Source organism: Microcaecilia unicolor, chromosome 5 (assembly GCF_901765095.1).
Source record: "Microcaecilia unicolor chromosome 5, aMicUni1.1, whole genome shotgun sequence".
Taxonomy (NCBI): Eukaryota; Metazoa; Chordata; class Amphibia; order Gymnophiona; family Siphonopidae; genus Microcaecilia; species Microcaecilia unicolor.
Window position 1 is genome coordinate 273,800,400 of NC_044035.1, and position 18,575 is coordinate 273,818,974.

Below are 18,575 nucleotides of genomic sequence, written 5' to 3' on the forward strand. Positions count from 1 at the left end.
AAATCTCACCTCGTGGGGTATCCTTGATCATGAGGAAGGTTAGAAATCAGCCTACAACTACAAGGGGGGAACTTGTCAATGATCTCAAGGCAGCTGGGACCACTGTCACCACGAAAACCATTGGTAACACATTACGACATAACGGATTGCAATCCTGCAGTGCCCGCAAGGTCCCCCTGCTCCGGAAGGCACATGTGACGGCCCGTCTGAAGTTTGCCAGTGAACACCTGGATGATGTCGAGAGTGATTGGGAGAAGGTGCTGTGGTCAGATGAGACAAAAATTGAGCTCTTTGGCATGAACTCAACTCGCCGTGTTTGGAGGAAGAGAAATGCTGCCTATGACCCAAAGAACACCGTCCCCACTGTCAAGCATGGAGGTGGAAATGTTATGTTTTGGGGGTGTTTCTCTGCTAAGGGCACAGGACTACTTCACCGCATCAATGGGAGAATGGATGGGGCCATGTACCGTACAATTCTGAGTGACAACCTCCTTCCCTCCGCCAGGGCCTTAAAAATGGGTCGTGGCTGGGTCTTCCAGCACGACAATGACCCAAAACATACAGCCAAGGCAACAAAGGAGTGGCTCAGGAAGAAGCACATTAGGGTCATGGAGTGGCCTAGCCAGTCACCAGACCTTAATCCCATTGAAAACTTATGGAGGGAGCTGAAGCTGCGAGTTGCCAAGCGACAGCCCAGAACTCTTAATGATTTAGAGATGATCTGCAAAGAGGAGTGGACCAAAATTCCTCCTGACATGTGTGCAAACCTCATCATCAACTACAGAAGACGTCTGACCGCTGTGCTTGCCAACAAGGGTTTTGCCACCAAGTATTAGGTCTTGTTTGCCAGAGGGATTAAATACTTATTTCCCTCTGCAGAATGCAAATAAATTCATATACTTTCCACAATGTGATTTTCCGGATTTAATTTGTGATGTGCTATCTCTCACTGTTACCAATAACCTACCCTTCAATTATGGGCTGCTCATGTCTTTGTCAGTGGGCAAACTTACAAAATCAGCAAGGGATCAAATACTTATTTCCCCCACTGTATCTAGAACATAGGCACACACAAGCCAGTTCTGTGGCTGAAGTGCTTGCATCTAAGTACATACACAGGTATCTAGCCAGGCACACTAGCATTCTGTAATGGAAGTGTAGGTGGATACTTTATAGACTATGTGTCAATCAGGTACACTCTGGAAGCCTATATAAGTGCACAGTTATCCCTAGGGGATAATTTTATAAAGCTTTTTCCATGAGTAAAACCTGTTTAATATTCATTTATCCACACTGTTCCTTATTCCCCAGTGCAAGTCCTGTGCTCCATTAACGATCACAGGGATGAGCTTGGCACAACTGGAGACAACTTGTCATGGTGCCTTTTTCTTTGCTGCCCCTCACTTATAGAACTTGATGCCCCTGATCTTGCACAGCAAACTGGTCTTAAAGAAATTCAAATCACTGTTCAATGCATGGCTAGTGGGATAGTGTAGTATCAATGCCTGACTGATGTCACGGTCTCAGGGTCTTAGCAAACTGTCACGGACTCGGGGACAATGTGCACTCTTGGGCTGCTGTTGATGAACAGCAGCAGTAGGCACATCCTCCAACCAGTATTGGACTGAACAAGCAGGACTGGAACAGACTAGAAGTGCCAAAACACACAAGCAGAAACAGATCAGAAGTACATAGAGCACACAAGCATTACTAAAACAAACCAGGACTGGACTGAGCAAGCAGGACTGGAACAGACTAGAAGTGCAATAAGCACACAAGCAGAAACAGACCAGAAGTACACAGAGCACACAGGCTGAACTAAGACACAAACCAGGACTGGACTGAGCAAGCAAGATTAGAGCAGACTAGAAGTGCAATAAGCACACAGGCAGAAACAGACCAGAAGTACACAGAGCACACAGGTTGCACTAAGACACAAACCAGGACTGGACTGAACAAACAAGGCCAGGTGAGTCTGACGTCAGTGCCGGGGAAAATGGTAGAGGCTATTATTAAAAACAAAATTACAGAGCACATCCAAGGACATGGATTATTGAGACCAAGTCAGCACGGCTTTTGTGTGGGGAAATCTTGCCTGACCAATTTACTTCAATTCTTTGAAGGAGTAAACAAACACGTGGACAAAGGGAAGCCAGTTGATATTGTGTATCTGGATTTTCAAAAGGCGTTTGACAAGGTACCTCATGAAAGGCTACAGAGGAAATTGGAGGGTCATGGGAAAGGAGGAAATGTCCTATTGTGGATTAAAAACTGGCTGAAGGATAGAAAACAGAGATTGGGGTTAAATGGGCAGTATTCACAATGGAGAAGGGTAGTTAGTGGGGTTCCTCAGGGGTCTGTGCTAGGACCGCTGCTTTTTAATATATTTATAAATGATTTAGAGATGGGAGTAACTAGCGAGGTAATTAAATTTGCTGATGACACAAAGTTATTCAAAGTCGTTAACTTGCGACAGGATTGTGAAAAATTACAGAAGGACCTTACGAGACTGGGAGACTAGGCGGCTAGATGGCAGGTGACGTTTAATGTGAGCAAGTACAAGGTGATGCACGTGGGAAAAAAGAACCCAAATTATAGCTACATCATGCAAGGTTTCACGTTAGGAGTTACGGACCAAGAAAGGGATCTGGATGTTGTCGTCGATAATACACTGAAACCTTCTGCTCAGTGTGCTGCTGCGGCTAGGAAAGCGAATAGAATGTTGGGTATTATTAGGAAAGGTATGGAAAACAGGTGTGAGGATGTCATAATGCCGTTATATCGCTCCATGGTGCGACTGCAACTTGAATATTGTGTTCAATTCTGGTCGCCACATCTCAAGAAAGATATAGCAGAATTGGAAAAGGTGTAGCGAAGGGCGACTAAAATGATAGCGGGGATGGGATGACTTCCCTATGAAGAAAGACTAAGGAGGCTAGGGCTTTTCAGTTTGGAGAAGAGACGGCTGAGGGGAGGCATGATAGAGGTATATAAAATAATGAGTGGAGTGGAACAGGTGGATGTGAATCGTCTGTCATGCTTTACAAAAATACTAGGACTAGGGGGCATGCGATGAAACTACAGTGTAGTAAATGTAAAACAAATCGGAGAAAATGTTTCTTCACCCAACACATAATTAAACTCTGGAATTCATTGCCGGAGAACGTGGTGAAGGCGGTTAGCTTGACAGAGTTTTAAAAGGAGTTAGACAGTTTCTTAAAGGACAGGTCCATAAACCACTACTAAATGGACTTGGGAAAAATCCACAATTCCAGGAATAACATGTATAGAATGTTTGTACGTTTGGGAAGCTTGCCAGATGCCCTTGGCCTGGATTGGCCGCTGTCATGGACAGGATGCTGGGCTCGATGGACCCTTGGTCTTTTCCCAGTGTGGCATTACTTATGTACTTATGAGATGACTAGAAGTGCAATAAGCACATATACAGAGACAGACCAGAAATGCACAGAGCACACAGGTTGTACCAAGACACAAACCAGGACTGGGCTAGGTAGGGAACACAGGGATAGAACCAAGTAAAGCCAGAAGAGAAAATGCTCAAATGGGCCGCAAGGCCAACCTGGAACCCATGCACACAGAGTACTCTCATACGGGCCGCAAGGCCGAACTGGAACCCGAACACAACAGCAGAAGGCAGACGAGACTAGGCAGAGCTTTAGACAAGGCTGGGCCACACGGCCACAGAAACAAACAACAGATCAGACAATAACTAAGACAGAAGTGCTAACCCTAGCACACAGACTAACAGAAGAACTAAAGCAGAAGTACTAACTCTAACACACAAAGAGAAGAACTGAGGCAGAAGTTCTAACCCTAGCACACAGACAGACAGATAAGAACCAAGGCAGAAGTGCCACACAGGCACACTATCTAAGAAACAAGACATAAGTGCTACACAAGCACACAGAGTAGGAAACGCAGCAGAACTGCTACACCAGCACACCAACAAACCTGGGGACCTTTGGCTTGCAAAGACCCTGAATGAATGTTCTCACCTTTCTTATGAGGGCCTTCACTGATGATGTCACGACTACAGGAAATAGACTTGAGACACAATGAACACCAAAGTGAGGCTTGGAACACAAAGGAAGTGGTAGCAGGGGCAACAATGCAAGGAAAAGAACAGACTGGAGCACCTCTGAAGCTGACCACCAAAAGACAAGGTGAGACTGAAAGTGGAGTCATGACCACAGTCGTGACAAATGAGAGTAGTTCTAATTGCTTGTGTTCTTGAGTGTATGGTTCACTTTACTATAAAATTTGTAGTTCTAGTCTCACAGTTGTTGTTAAATGTTTTGCCATGTCTGTCACTTAGGGGCCCTTTTATTAAGGTGCAGTAGGCTCTATGCACATGCAGCGTGTGCAAAAACGAGACTACCACCAGACTAGCATGCCACCCTGTTGGTAATTTCAGATTTAATGCATGCCAATACCGGCAGGAAAAATTATGATTTTATTTTCTACTCCGTGTGGCATTTCCAGCATTAATCGGCAGTTGCTGTGCACCATGTGCACATGTAACATGTGAGCCCTTACCGCTAGATCAATGGGTGATGTTAAAGGCTCAGGCTGTAGATAGGTGTGTGCTGGTTTCAGTTTTGCTACAGGCTCTTTTCCTGGCCCATTGAAACAAAGTCCTTTTTTCCCAGATGTGGTAAAAACTGGCCCAGCACTTGCCAAAAACACGTGCCCACACTTCTGCAGGTCACTTTTTGCCTTGGCTTGGTATAAGGACCCCTTAAAGTGATATATCAAGTTTTGAATAAATAAATAAAACTGAATTCGAGAAAACTTGGGATGGGTACATAGGATTTCTAGAGGAGAGGAAGAGAGAGATAGTAGATGGGTGGACTGGATAGGCCTTATGGTCTTTATCTGCCTTTATTTTTCAATGTTTCAATGTTTATTGGCATTTGATATACCTCCTTTCATAATGAACAATCAAAACAGTGTACATCCAATACATAATGTTGGAAACTAAAAGAATTCAATCCTAACAGATTGGGAAATTAATGGGGGGGAGGGGTGGCGACTGCCAAAATAAAGCTGAGGAGAACAGAAGAATACATAAAAAAGGGACTACAGGCAAGTTCTCACAAGTCTTGAGAAGAGTTTAGAGTGTGGCGTTTGAAGGGGTGCAGTGCTACTTTCAGTGCTTCCCACCAGTTTTTTGAATCACAACAGAGAACAGAATTTGACATATTCCACTACAGCACATAATATAGATAGATCAATCCAAGCAATGTTAGAAGACTCCTGAGGCAGGCCATTGGGCCGAAACATGGCCATGTCAAGTCGATGTTGATCAATAAATCTTCTAGACCACTGCAGCATCATTATTTTATTGTCATCTTCGCTGTCTTCTTAAAGATTTTATCTCTGCGAGGTTTTTGTTCTTCTGTCTCTTTCCAATAATACATAGCATTTAATAAAATATCTCATCTGTGGCTGCCTATGTCTCAAGATGAGATGTGACATAGGCAGTCACAATGCTGTCCTCTTCCTGCAACCTGCAAGTGTCCATTAGGTCTTCTTTGTCAAAACAACCTTTCAAAGTGGAAGGGTCCTCCTTTCTATCTTACAACACCTATTCAAGGAGTCCACACAGTTATTAGAGGTGACTGTGGTGTTAGGGCAGTGCTTCCCAATCCTCTCCCGGACGCACACCATGCCAGTCAGGTTGTCGCAATGAATATGCATGAGGCATATTTGCATATAATTCATCTCTGCTATTTGCAAATCTACCTAATGTAATAATTGTATATTTATGTGGCAATTTTGAAAACCTGACTGGCTAGATGTGCCTCCAGGAGATGGTGTTAGGGTATTGATTTCCCTTCTGGATCTGGACAGAGATGACCAATTAATTTGATATAACAGAAATCCTCAAGCAGCTATCAATAAGTAATGCTGTCCATGCAATTTCTTATCTTTTGTGTAGGTTGCCTTTCTCTGAAAAATTCTACTTCTGTGTCAGTTTATCTATTTATTGAGTCTCATATGTCTGTTATGGTGCGCTGTAGCTTCATTATAAAAATTTAGCCTGGTTGTATAAAAAGCAAATAACAATCTGTAATCAGTTTAATGAATTAATCTATTGTGTCTGTTGGTTTCCAGATATGTACACTGCAGGGACACCTGCTACCGAGCAATTTTTTTCTCTAATAAATTAGAAGCCCAATTTGGGAAAGGTTTTCCAATAGGCAAAAATAAAATGAATTAATTAATATTTTAAAAGTCCAAACCCCTCCATATTCAAAGCCCCAGGTTTCTGACCTTCTTTATGGGTATAGAACTACGGGGATAGAATATCTATTGTGTATAATATCCAATCATCAATCTAAAATTTTGCAATCATCTGTCTTGACTGTCTCATTCAATTAATTTACTGCATTTTGGTGAACAATTAGTGTGAACTCATGATGATGATGCTGAAATAACCTTTTCAATGTCAAACAATTAACTTTGGTCAGACTTGCTATATTGCTTTTCCTATATACATCCATAGTTTCAAAATTCTTACAATGAACAAGGTGTTCACATTACTTAATTTATGGATAGGTCAGGAAAAGTGAACTGTTGCTATGTTGAGTACAACATGGAATCTTCTTTAGTGAAATCCTTTGGTGTTTTCATTTTATCTAGTTTAACATTGTACAAGATAGATAGTCCTTCAATATATTTATTTATAATGATATTTGTATCTCACATTATCCCAAACAGAGTTCAAGTCCAATGTAGCTTACAACCCAGACAATTTAGGGGTATGTTTACTAAGGCACATTAGCGTTTTTAACGTGCCTATAAAGTTAAGGCGCGTTAAATGCTAATGCGCCAATACATTCCTATAGGCACATTAGCATTTAATGCACATTAGTGTTTAATGCATGTTAAAAATGTTAACGCACTTATAGCCTTTGTAAACATAGGCATTAGTAACATAGAGGGGGATAATCGAACGGGGGCAACCCGTATTATCGAAACAAGATGGACGTCCATCTTTCATTTCGATAATACGGTCGTGATGCCCAAATCATGAAATTTAGGTCGACCTTAGGGATGGTCGTCCCCAGTTTTCGGCGATAATGGAAAGCGAGGACGCCCATCTCAGAAATGACCAAATCCAAGCCATTTGGTCATGGGAGGAGCCAGCATTCATAGTGCACTGGTCCCACTAACTGAATGGAAAAAGCCCTTCCTGATCCGGAAAGAAACGGGCATACATGAAGGAAAGTGCATGCAAATGAGCTCGCTGTTAGCTCATTTGCACATGATTGACAGCACGTCCAAAATGTGGATGTTTCTGTGAGAAGGACATCTATGCCTTTGCTATGCCTCCAACACCTCTTTATTTATTTATTTGGATTTTGGATCACAAGTAGCAGCAGTGGGATTTGAACTGTCCACCTCTGAAATTGCAAGACCAGTGCTCTAACCACTAGGCCACTCATTCCACTCCACTCCCTTGAAATTTAGCCGTCCCTGTGGGGGGGGGGGGGGGCAGTTGAGGAAGTCCAAAATGTTTGAAAGAAGGACGTCCATGCCTTCGTTATGCCTCCACTGACACACACATACCTCTCCCCCTCCGGGACCTGTATACTGCCCCCCCCCAAAGGGATGGCCAAATTTGAAGGGAGTGAAGTGGAGGAGTGGCAGAGTGGCCTAGTGGTTAGAACACTGGTCTTGCAATTTCAGAGGTGGCCAGTTCAAATCCCACTACTGCTACTTGTGATCCAAAACCCAAATAAATAAATAAAGAGGGTATCAGAGGCATAGCAAAGGCATGGATGTCCTTCTCACAGAAACATCCACATTTTGGATGTCCTTAACTGCCGTCACAGGGATGGAGACATAGCGAAGGACATACTCTAAAAAAAAAAAATGACTAAAGTTTTTCAAGTTGTTTTTTTCGGGGTGGGAGGTGGTTAGTCACCACTGGGGAAGTCAGGGGAGGTCATCCCCGATTCCCTCTGGTGGTCATCTGGTCAGTTCGGACACCTTTTTGATGCTTGGTCATGAGAAAAAATGGACCAAGTAAAGTCGTCCAAATGCTTGTGAGGGACGCCCTTCTTTTTTCCATTATCGGCCGAGGATGCCCATCTGTTAACCACGCCCCCGTCCCGCCTTCGGTACACTGCTGACATGCCCCCTTGAACTTTGGTCATCCCCGCGATGGAAAGCAGTTGAGGACACCCAAAATTGGCTTTTGATTATGCCGATTTGGGCGACCTTAGGAGAAGGACGCCCATCTCTCGATTTGTGTCGGAAGATGGGACTCTTCTCCTTCGAAAATAAGCAGGACAGAAACATAGTAAATGACAGCAGATAAAGACTTGTATGGTCCATTCAGTCTGCCCAACAAGATAAACTCATTTACATGGTATGTGATACTTTACTTGTATACCCGAGTTTGATTTGTCCTTGCCTTTCTCAGGGCACAGACCGTGGAAGTCTGCCAGCACTGTTCTTGTACTAAGTTCTGAAGCTAAAGTCAAAGGCCCCTAAAATTTACACTCCAGCCCACCCCTATCTATTTAGTCATGATCAGGGCATAGACCGTAGAAGTGTGCCATGCTCCCTCCAGGGTATCCAGTCTATTGGCTATTTTCATGTCATCCGCAAAAAGGCACACCTTTCCTACGTTATAATTATAGATCTTCTGATAAAGAAAAAATGTTGAGGACATTTTCTATATACAGCCATATGATATACATCCTCAGAGTTTATAAATGATGCCCAAAATTGAGCATGACCCTGAGATCTGCATACAAATAAATTAATCAGCCATTAACAATCAATAATTGGCTGTTACCAATTCATTATTGACATTAATTGGCTCTAATTTGGATTTGTGTGTGGACCTGACTATGCCCACATCTCTTGCACACAGTCCAAGACGGGGTGTGGCTATGGGAAGAGATGGGCCTGGGTGGGTCAGGGGCATTCCAAAGAATTACGTGCAATGTGATAGAATTTGGGGCTGTGCGCCAAGGTTGCGTGCCTTTATTTACACCAGGTTCAGTGGGTGTAAGTCCTTATGCTCAAAGTTGGGTGCCAGAATAGTGCAGAGTGTGAATTTTTCCAGTGCCTACTTTTCGACACCATTTACTGAATCTGGCCCATAGGGGTGTTATAGAAGGATGAGGAAATTACTACAGTGACCAGTTACAGCTTTGTGCCATATTGACAATTGGAAATTATAAGTGATTTACCAAACAATTACCATTATGGTAGGTAAATGGAAAAGTCTGATTGCTAAGATTGTGTGACTGCATGGAAAAAAGACTTGCATGAATTTTGAGTTTATTCTACATAATTAGGTGATTGGGCAACACCAGCAATTTGTTGTCCTTTGCTAATATTTTGCTTAAGTCAGTATTTTTTTTTATTTTTTTTTTTACTGATGAGAGGACCTCCTGCTGTTTGCATTTGCCTTTAGTCAGCAAACAGAAGAAATTACTTTGCTGAATGTAGAATGCAGAGCATGCTGACATTTTTAACTGCGAAAGCCACAAAATAAATTTATAATGTTAATTTTCCAAAGTTATTTTAACTTTAACATGGAATGATAGCATTATAATTCCTCTTTGGGGATCTCCATGATAAAATGAAATATTTATTTCAAATCTTTTTTTTACCTTCATATTTAAAACTTTCTCTTGTCTTTTGTTTTAAACCTCTGATCCTTTAAGCACCTTAAGATTTCTTCTTTCAGATGCCATGATATGGATACTATATTTATGCTGAAAATTGGTATGTACATAAATACATTCCTGGAGTTCTGACATTTGAGAGGCCATCCTGCTTGTGATGCCTCTCATAGCTCTATCTCCATGACCTTGTGTCTGCTGCTGTATGAATCTCCAATGTTGTCTTTTGCTTTTATTTTTATTTTCTGATTTGGAATCACCCAGGGACCAGTGTGTATTAAGCTGCTCTATCGTTTAATGAGGCCATTGATACAGGACTTTTCATTCTAACACTGAAAATTTCACAGTAAAACCACCACATTAAAGGATGTCTTAGTCTGCATAATGCAAATGCATGCAAATCAATAGAGTAAGGAATTCTTCATATTATAAAAAAAAGCCATGCTGTAGTAAAGATTCAAGTATGGGAGTCGAAGGGTCTTCTGTAATGAAGGGCAGCACTTCAACTTAACTAGCTGGGAAAAAATATATCTGGTAGCCCAATAGGTATCAACCCCCCACCCTCTCCTTCCTTAGAATCCATCACTGATGGCCTGAAGCAAGCCTTGAAGCTGCCTCCTTCCATTGACCACAAAATCCCTTTCATTTTCAAGACAATCCCTGATAGCCTAAGTGAACCCTCTGCGATATTTCTTATAAAAATCACGGAAAGAACTGGACCTAGGACCAATCCCTGCAGTTTACTACTGATATCTGCTCCTATCCACAGAGTGAATTCCATTTACCACTACTTTTTGTCAACTTCAACTGAACCAGTTTCTGACCTAGTCAGTCTTTTTAGGGCCCATATCAAGGCACTCAGTTTATTTATAAGTTACCTGTGGACCTGTTTCACCAAACTCTACTGAAATCTGAACACCCCACATCCAGCACTCTCCCTCAATCCAACTCACCAGCCACCTAGTCAATGAAATTTATCAGATTTGTCTGAGACGACCTACCACTAGTAAAACCATACTGCTTCAGATCCTCTAATACATTGACTTACAGAAATAATTCTGCCCTCTATTTTAGAAGCATTTCCTTTAATTTACTCAACATTGAGCTCAGATTGGTCATCTTGTACTTTCCAGCTTCCTCCTTAATTCCACTTTTAAGGATAGGAAGCACATCTGCCCATCTCCAGTTCTCTGGAACCACCAGATAGCAGAGCTGCCAGAACTTCCTGAGGTTCTGTCAGTACCCTCAGATATATACCATCTCGCCCCATCACTTTGTTAACTAGCTCCTCACAAACCAAGTGTTTTAAATTCAAGGTCTACTTCACTTTCATTCTTATTTTCCACGGTCCTACTCCTGGCTCTTTGTTTGTGAACATGGCCTCAATCCATATATATATGCAGATGATGTCACGATTTACATCCCGTTCAAACATGATCTAACGGAAATTATAGATGACATCAACCGCAGCTTCCAAATCATGCATTCATGGGTGGATGCTTTTCAATTAAAACTTAATGCTGAAAAAACACAATGCCTTATACTTACATCACAACATAACACAAGTATATTCACCACCATAATCACACCTAACTTCTTCCTCCCTGTCTCAGACACCCTGAAAATTCTTGGAGTTACCATTGATCGAAATTTCACATTTGAAAGCCATGTGAAGAATACAACTAAGAAGATGTTCCATTCAATGTGGAAACTCAAAAGACAAAAAAATTCCTTCCCTAGAAGCATTTTTCGCAACCTAATACAGTCAATGGTGCTAAGTCATCTAGACTACTGCAATGCACTATATGCTGGCTGTAAAGAGAATATCATCAAGAAACTTCAAACAGCCCAAAACACTGTAGCCAGACTCATATTTGGAAAGACAAAATATGAAAGTGCTAAACCCTTAAGAGAAAGGTTACACTGGCTTCCAGTTAAAGAACGTACTGTGTTCAAGATCTGCACGTTGGTTCATAAAATTATTCACGGAGATGCCCCGGCCTACATGTTAGACCTTATTGACCTGCCACCCAGGAATGCTAAAAGATCAGCACGCACATTCCTAAATCTTCACTTCTCAAGCTGTAAAGGTCTAAAATATAGACTAACACATGCATCCAGCTTTTCCTACATAAGCACACAGCTGTGGAATGCACTACCACTTGACCTGAGAACTATTTACGACCTACTCAAATTTTGAAAATTACTAAAGACTTATCTTTTCAATAAGGCATACCACAATGATCAATAATAGGAATTCTATCGCATCACTACTTACCTGTTACTCTGACTGTTTTCTTTTTATACCGGATTGCTCAACTCTCTTATGTTATACTTGTTCTTCATTTAATACCAATTGTTTCTTTACTCTTGAATGACGTATGCCATGATGGAACATTGTAAGCCACATTGAGCCTGCAAATAGGTGGGAAAATGTGGGATACAAATGCAATAAATAAATAAATATTGTACCGTTCCCTCAGATTCTTGTGACTCAAGTGCATGAACTTGCAATTTTTAGCATTGAATCTTAGTTGCCAAATATCAGACCATTCCTCAAGCTTCACTATGTCCTTCCTCATGTTATCCACACCCTCCGGGGTGTCCTCCCTGTTGCAGAGTTTGATATCATATGCAAAGAGACAAACTTTACCAGACAGCCCTTCCGCAATATCACTCAAAAGATGACCGATCCCTGTGATACTCCACTGATAACATTCTTATCTTCAGAGCAAGCTCCATTTACCACTACCCTCTGTCTCCTTCCTTTCAACCAATTTTTAACCCAGTCAGTTACTCTAGGTCTCATACCGAGGAAACTCAGTTTATTTATGAGTTGCCTGTGCGGAACCGTGTCAAAGGCCTTGCTGAAATCCAAATACACCACATCTAGATACACTCCCACATCCAACTGTTTGGTCACCCAGTAAAAAAAATCAATCAGATTCATCTGACACAACCTGCCTCTAGTGAAGCCATGCTGCCTTGGGTCCTGCATTCCATTCAATTCGAGAGACCTTGCAATTCTCCGCTTTAGAAACATTTCCATTAGTTAACTCACCACCAAGTCCAAACTGACAGGTCTGTAATTCCCAAACTCCTCCTTACTTCCACTCTTGTGCAAAGGGACCACATCCACCCTTCTCCAGTCCTCCTGGACCACACCAGAATCTAAAGGAACATTGAAGAGGTCAGTCAGTGAAGCCACTAGAACTTTGCTGAGTTCCTTGAGCACCCTCAGATGTATCCCATCAGGCCCCACCACTTTGTCTACTTTTAGTTTAGCTAGCTCCTCACGAACACTGTCTTGGTCTATCATACATCCATCCCCTTTTGCATTTGTTTTCTGTGGTCCTACCCCTGGCCTTTCATCCGTGAACACAGGACAGAACCCAAATACTGAAGAAACAACTACAGTGTTACCATCAAGCAAGGCATCATTTATGTCATTGATTTTCATCTGCTTCAGTTTTTAAACAAATATTTTAAGTCCAATGAGACTGGTTTAGTTATTTTGCTTGTTAAAGGAGTATGACTCCTATTGTTCAGAAAACAAACTTCTCTCTTTCATCCATAGAAACCAACAACTATGACAACTGTGCATAAATGTTTTTATAACACTGGCATAGATGTGTGTATATGCTGAAATTCCACCTAAGTGCTGTTCTTTAAATACAGTCATTCACAACTAGGTGTACACAGACAGTCTGGGCAGGGTTCCATGCACATAACTTGCAGAATACTATAAATTACACCCATATCTCTAGCATTGAGGTACAAGCATCTACCCCAGCTGTATGGTGTAAGTGCTCACACTTAACCACATAATATTACAAGTTATGCTAGCATTCTATAAAAGAAAGTAGGTGCGCATATATAAGAGTTTGTTATAAACCTATTCCCCTGTCATGGAAATGTTTTTTTTTTAATTAGCCACCACAGATGGATACAATTATGTAGACACTAGTAAAAAAGGCCCATTTCTGTCAGAAATGAAATGGGCGCTACCAAGGTTTTCCTCGGTGTGTGTATGTTTGAGAGAGAGAGTGTGTGTGAGAGATGGAGTGTGTGTGTCAGAGAGAGAATGAGAGAGAGACAGAGTGTGTGTGTGTTTGTGTGAGAGAGAGAGTGTGTGAGAGACAGAGTGTGTGAGACTGTGTGTGTGTGACAGAGAGATAGAGTGTGATAGACAGAGTGTGTCAGAGAGAGTGTATGTGAGAGACAGTGAATGTGTGCCCCCCTCTCGCAGGGCCCCCTTCCCCACCCTCACCTCTCTGGTCTCAGGACCCCCTCCCCACGTCCCTCTCCCCTGCCCCCCCTGCAGCCATCCATGTCCAGCGACCCTCCTCTCCCCCTGCCCCCCCTGCAGCCACCCATGTCCAGTGACCTTCCCCTCCCCCCTGCGCATCAAACCCCCTCGCCATCCGCAGCTGCCACTGGTAAAGCTGTCCGGCCGCTGCTGCTTGTCCTGTTGAGCAGCAGCGGCCGCTACAAAAAGAAAAACAATAAATGTTTTTAAACATCAAGTGCGGCACTGTAGACAGCCATCAGGCATTGGCTGTCGGCTCTGCAGCCACTCCTCCTCTCGCCTCTCACGTCACTGCGCTCCTCCGGGATCTTACTCCAGGGGCAGTGACGTGAGAGGCGAGAGGAGGAGCGGCTGCAGAGCCGACAGCCAATGCCTGATGGCTGTCTGCGATGCCGCGCTTGATGTTTAAAAAAATTTATGGCTTTTTTTCTTTTTGTAGCAGCCGCTGCTGCTCAACAGGAGAAGCAGCGGCAGCCGGACAGCGTTACCAGTGGCAGCTACGGGTGGCGAGGGAGTTGATGTGCTTTCGGGGGGGGGGGGGGTGATGTGTTTCGGGTGGGAGGGGGTGTTTGATGTGCCGGGGGGGGCTTGGGTGATGCGCCAAGAGGGTGTTTGAGTGGCGCACTCACAGCTGATTCCCAGGCAGAGGGAGGAGTAGGGAAACATGCGGAGCAACTTGCTCCGCGTGTTTCCCTACTCCTCCCCCTGCCTGGGAATCAGCTGTGAGTGACATCAGCCTGGCTACGGAGCCTAGCTCAGCAACTCCAGGAGCCACGGACGCAGGCAGCTACTTTAGAACGTTGGTGGTGAGAATTATTATATAGGATAACCAATATGCACATCGGTGTTCCTGGGGCTAAGGTTGGGGTGGAGAGTACACCTATGTGTATGCTTTTTGTATTTCTGAAAGTTATGTTCATAAGAATACATGGAACATGGGTGCAGATTTGTCCACAGACTTTCCCCACAGTCAATCTGCAAAGGGATACTTTTCCCATGAAAACTGATGTAAATGGAGTAGGCAAAAAGCATTCATAGACTTGACTTTTAGGTGTATTTTTTGAAAGTAGCTCCTTATTTATACGTGTCTTACTCTATATAAACTATATGACCTATGAAAGCAAATCTAACTGAATAGGTACCAAAACACTTCATCAAGTATTTGTCTTATGTCTGCAAAGAAATATGGTTTCTGGGTTTACTTGGCGTGTAGAAATCATAATCAACTAACAAGTTACAGGTGAAGCCTTTTTAGTGGGCTAAGTACAGTCAGTACAGTTCTGACCAACTACCAAGCATTATCCTCCAGATTCTATATAGTGTATATATTCTGCATTTGTGTGTGCAACTTAATTAGTTAACAAACCAATCAGCACTGATAATTGCCAATTAACAATCAATTGTTGGCACTAATTGGCATTAATTGGAATTTATGCACACGACTGTCTAAACGTATTCTATCACGTGATACGCATAAATTCTAAGTCGCATAGTTGAAAAGAGGGTGTGGCCATGGGTGTAGAATGCACGAGTCATGGGTAATTCTAAAATCTATGTACACTGTTATAGAATACACCTGGTCCATACCAAATTTCGGCATCAGCATTTACACCAAGTTTTACTTGGCGTAACTGCCCGTGACTAAATTTAGTTGAACAGACAGGCACTCAGCGTATTCTATAAACCACATGGAAATTTAGGTGTGTTCTAAAAAGTACACCTACATTAAGGCAAACTTTATAGAATACATCTAGGCATATTTTGTTTCGGATCCAATTTTTTAAAGATGTGATATATAGAATCTAGACCTATGCCCTTATACACTGATGAAGCTTATAACTCTTGGAAGGTGCTCATAGATGCATTATGTTAATTTAGTGAACAGGCATTACTTACAACTTGTGTGATGGTCCCATTGGCACAGAACATGAGCACCTATAATGAACCTGGGCCAGATTCAGTGAGAGTACTTCTGACATGAGCCAGCTCTTGCCATGGTCACTCTACAGTAATTCAAAAAATAGCCAATGCCATTCCTTTAGCAGTTAATACAATAAATAGAATTTACAGCTGTCTAGTGCCTGATTAAACTTCCATTCAGACTTGTCCTGACCAGAAAATAAATTGCCTATGAGTTCCAAACAAGATTATTTTTTGTTCTTTTATACACACCATTGAAAAAAGCATGCATAGAAATGTGTGATTTATGGATGTATTGATTTCTCTGGTAAATAATAAATTAACTGTCTTCTCTAATATTATTCATCAAACTTTTTGTCACATAATTAAATTGTCATAAAATGGATTATGCTTATATAGATTCATTAAATATTGAAACCCCATATGTGGCATTGTTCTCCTGCTCATTTGCTAACAGCACAATTACCCTGTCCTGTTCCATTAAGGTTAGTAATAGCATTATTCTGCCCTTCTTGCACAGTTCACTGTTGATACGTACAGCAGTGAGGTGGCTTGCTAACAGAGGTGGTCTTGTTGGTTTGCTCAAGCTGTGAATGGAGTTGGGAAACCTCCCAACAGAACCAGCAGTTTCCAAGTGCTGGCAATTCTTCTATATCTTATGGAGGCATCACGGATTTGCACTGGAAAATACTGTGGCTCCATCAGTGCTGGTACTTGAGCTCATGTCCTGTTATAACAGTCAATTTGCTACAGTTACTACTTCTGATTTTAAGTTTCAACTGATAAAACAAAGAGACATCACCCTCAATACTGACAAATAGGTATTTACTGGATAAGCACCTGAAAATCATCACTTCCTCTAGTACTCTCTCACTTCTTGCCTTGTCTGCCTTGGATCCTCTGCTAACTACCCAAGTTTTTGTTTTGTTTTTCTGTTTATTTTTGCTTTTTCTGCATTGATGACTCCTCAACTGTAGAAAAAAAATATATATAAAGGTACCGACCAACAGCATCTGCTACATGAAAACAATAAATATTGATCTTCTTTACCTTCAAAGGACCATGAAATAGGTAGAATATAAACAGTAGAAGAACAGTTGCATAAACTGGGTGCTACCATTTATGCACCCAATATGCATATATATGTTTAGAATGTTTGCATTAAAAAACAGGTTCTTGGAGGAAAAGTCCATAGTCTATTATTGAGATGGACATGGGGAAGCCACTACTTGCCCTGGGATTGGTAGTATGGAATGTTGTGACTAATTGGGTTTCTGCCAGGTACTTGTGACCTGGTTTGGTAACTGTTGGAAGCAGGATACTGGGCTAGATGGACCATTGGCCTGACCCAGTATGGCTATTCTTATATTCTTAAGTAGGGAAGGGATGGTGACCAACCAAACACTCAGAAATTCCAGAGGTTGATTGTAGTATAATTTATTAAAAGACCAGATACTGAAGACTCAACACAGGCCGTTTTTTGGCAACAAAGGTTATACATTAACTTGCAATGCTGCAGAGTACACAGCCACTGATGCAGCGGTTTTTTTTAAAGATGTTGTGTTTTGTGTTTCTGGGGGCTGGTTTATTTCTGTGGAACCTCCAGATGATTTGGACTATTTTCACATCCAGTGTGTCTTACTGTTTTTTTTTCTCACATGCCAGGTTTCATCCTATTGCATTAAATTTTCAGAGAGTTATTTAGGCACCAGTTATTTAGGCACCAGATAGACAGACAGATATCTCCTTTTGTGTAACTTTCCAACATCCATTGTTTGGTTAAGAATAAAATCTATCAAAATTATTCACAATTACTTCATAGCCTATTTTTTATCCTTATCTTTTTAATAAACATAGAAAATCGTAGGCAGATAAAGACCATTTGGCCTATCCAGTCTGCCCATCTATGCCATCTACTCTCTCTATCACTCCCTTAGACATCCTATGTACTTGTCCCAAGCTCTCTTGGAATTCAGATACTGTGTTTGTCTCAATCACTTCCACCAGGAGGCTGTTCCACAAATTCACCACCTTTTCCTATCAATACATAGTACTGATATTTCAGTTCTATCATTGCTAAAGGCATAAGCTCATTTCAAAGAAGGAGTGGACACTATCCCCTGGATTCTATATAGTGCGCCTAGAGATCCGTGTCGATTTTATAACAATGCGTGTAACTTAACAAGCTAATGGGCACTGATAAAAGCACTTAACAAGCAATAATAAGCACTAATTGGCACTGATTAGAATTTAGGCACACAAGTTGCTAAGCATATTCTGTAACAATGTACGCCAAACTTCTAACGCATACAGGCAAAAAGGGGCATGGTTATGGGCGGGGAAATGGACATTTTTTTTTAAATTTATCATTTTACTTAATTACATTCACATTTATCACGTAAATGTAAGGAAAAACAGAAATTAATATAAGGAAAAAGAAAAAACATTTTCTCACAACAATATATATAATTGTCCACAATTGGGGGATCCAAGATCAGGAAAACAATCTCAAAGAAAATAAGAAAAACACCAAATGGTTAATCTTACAAATTCATATTTTCTGAGGGAGGAAGGTTAATCGGTAATTGCAGCCGGTACAGTGGTAACTAAAGGAAGTTGCTGCAGAGGGTTCTTCATCTGTTCTTTTAACTCCACAAACTCTTGTAATTTCTTGG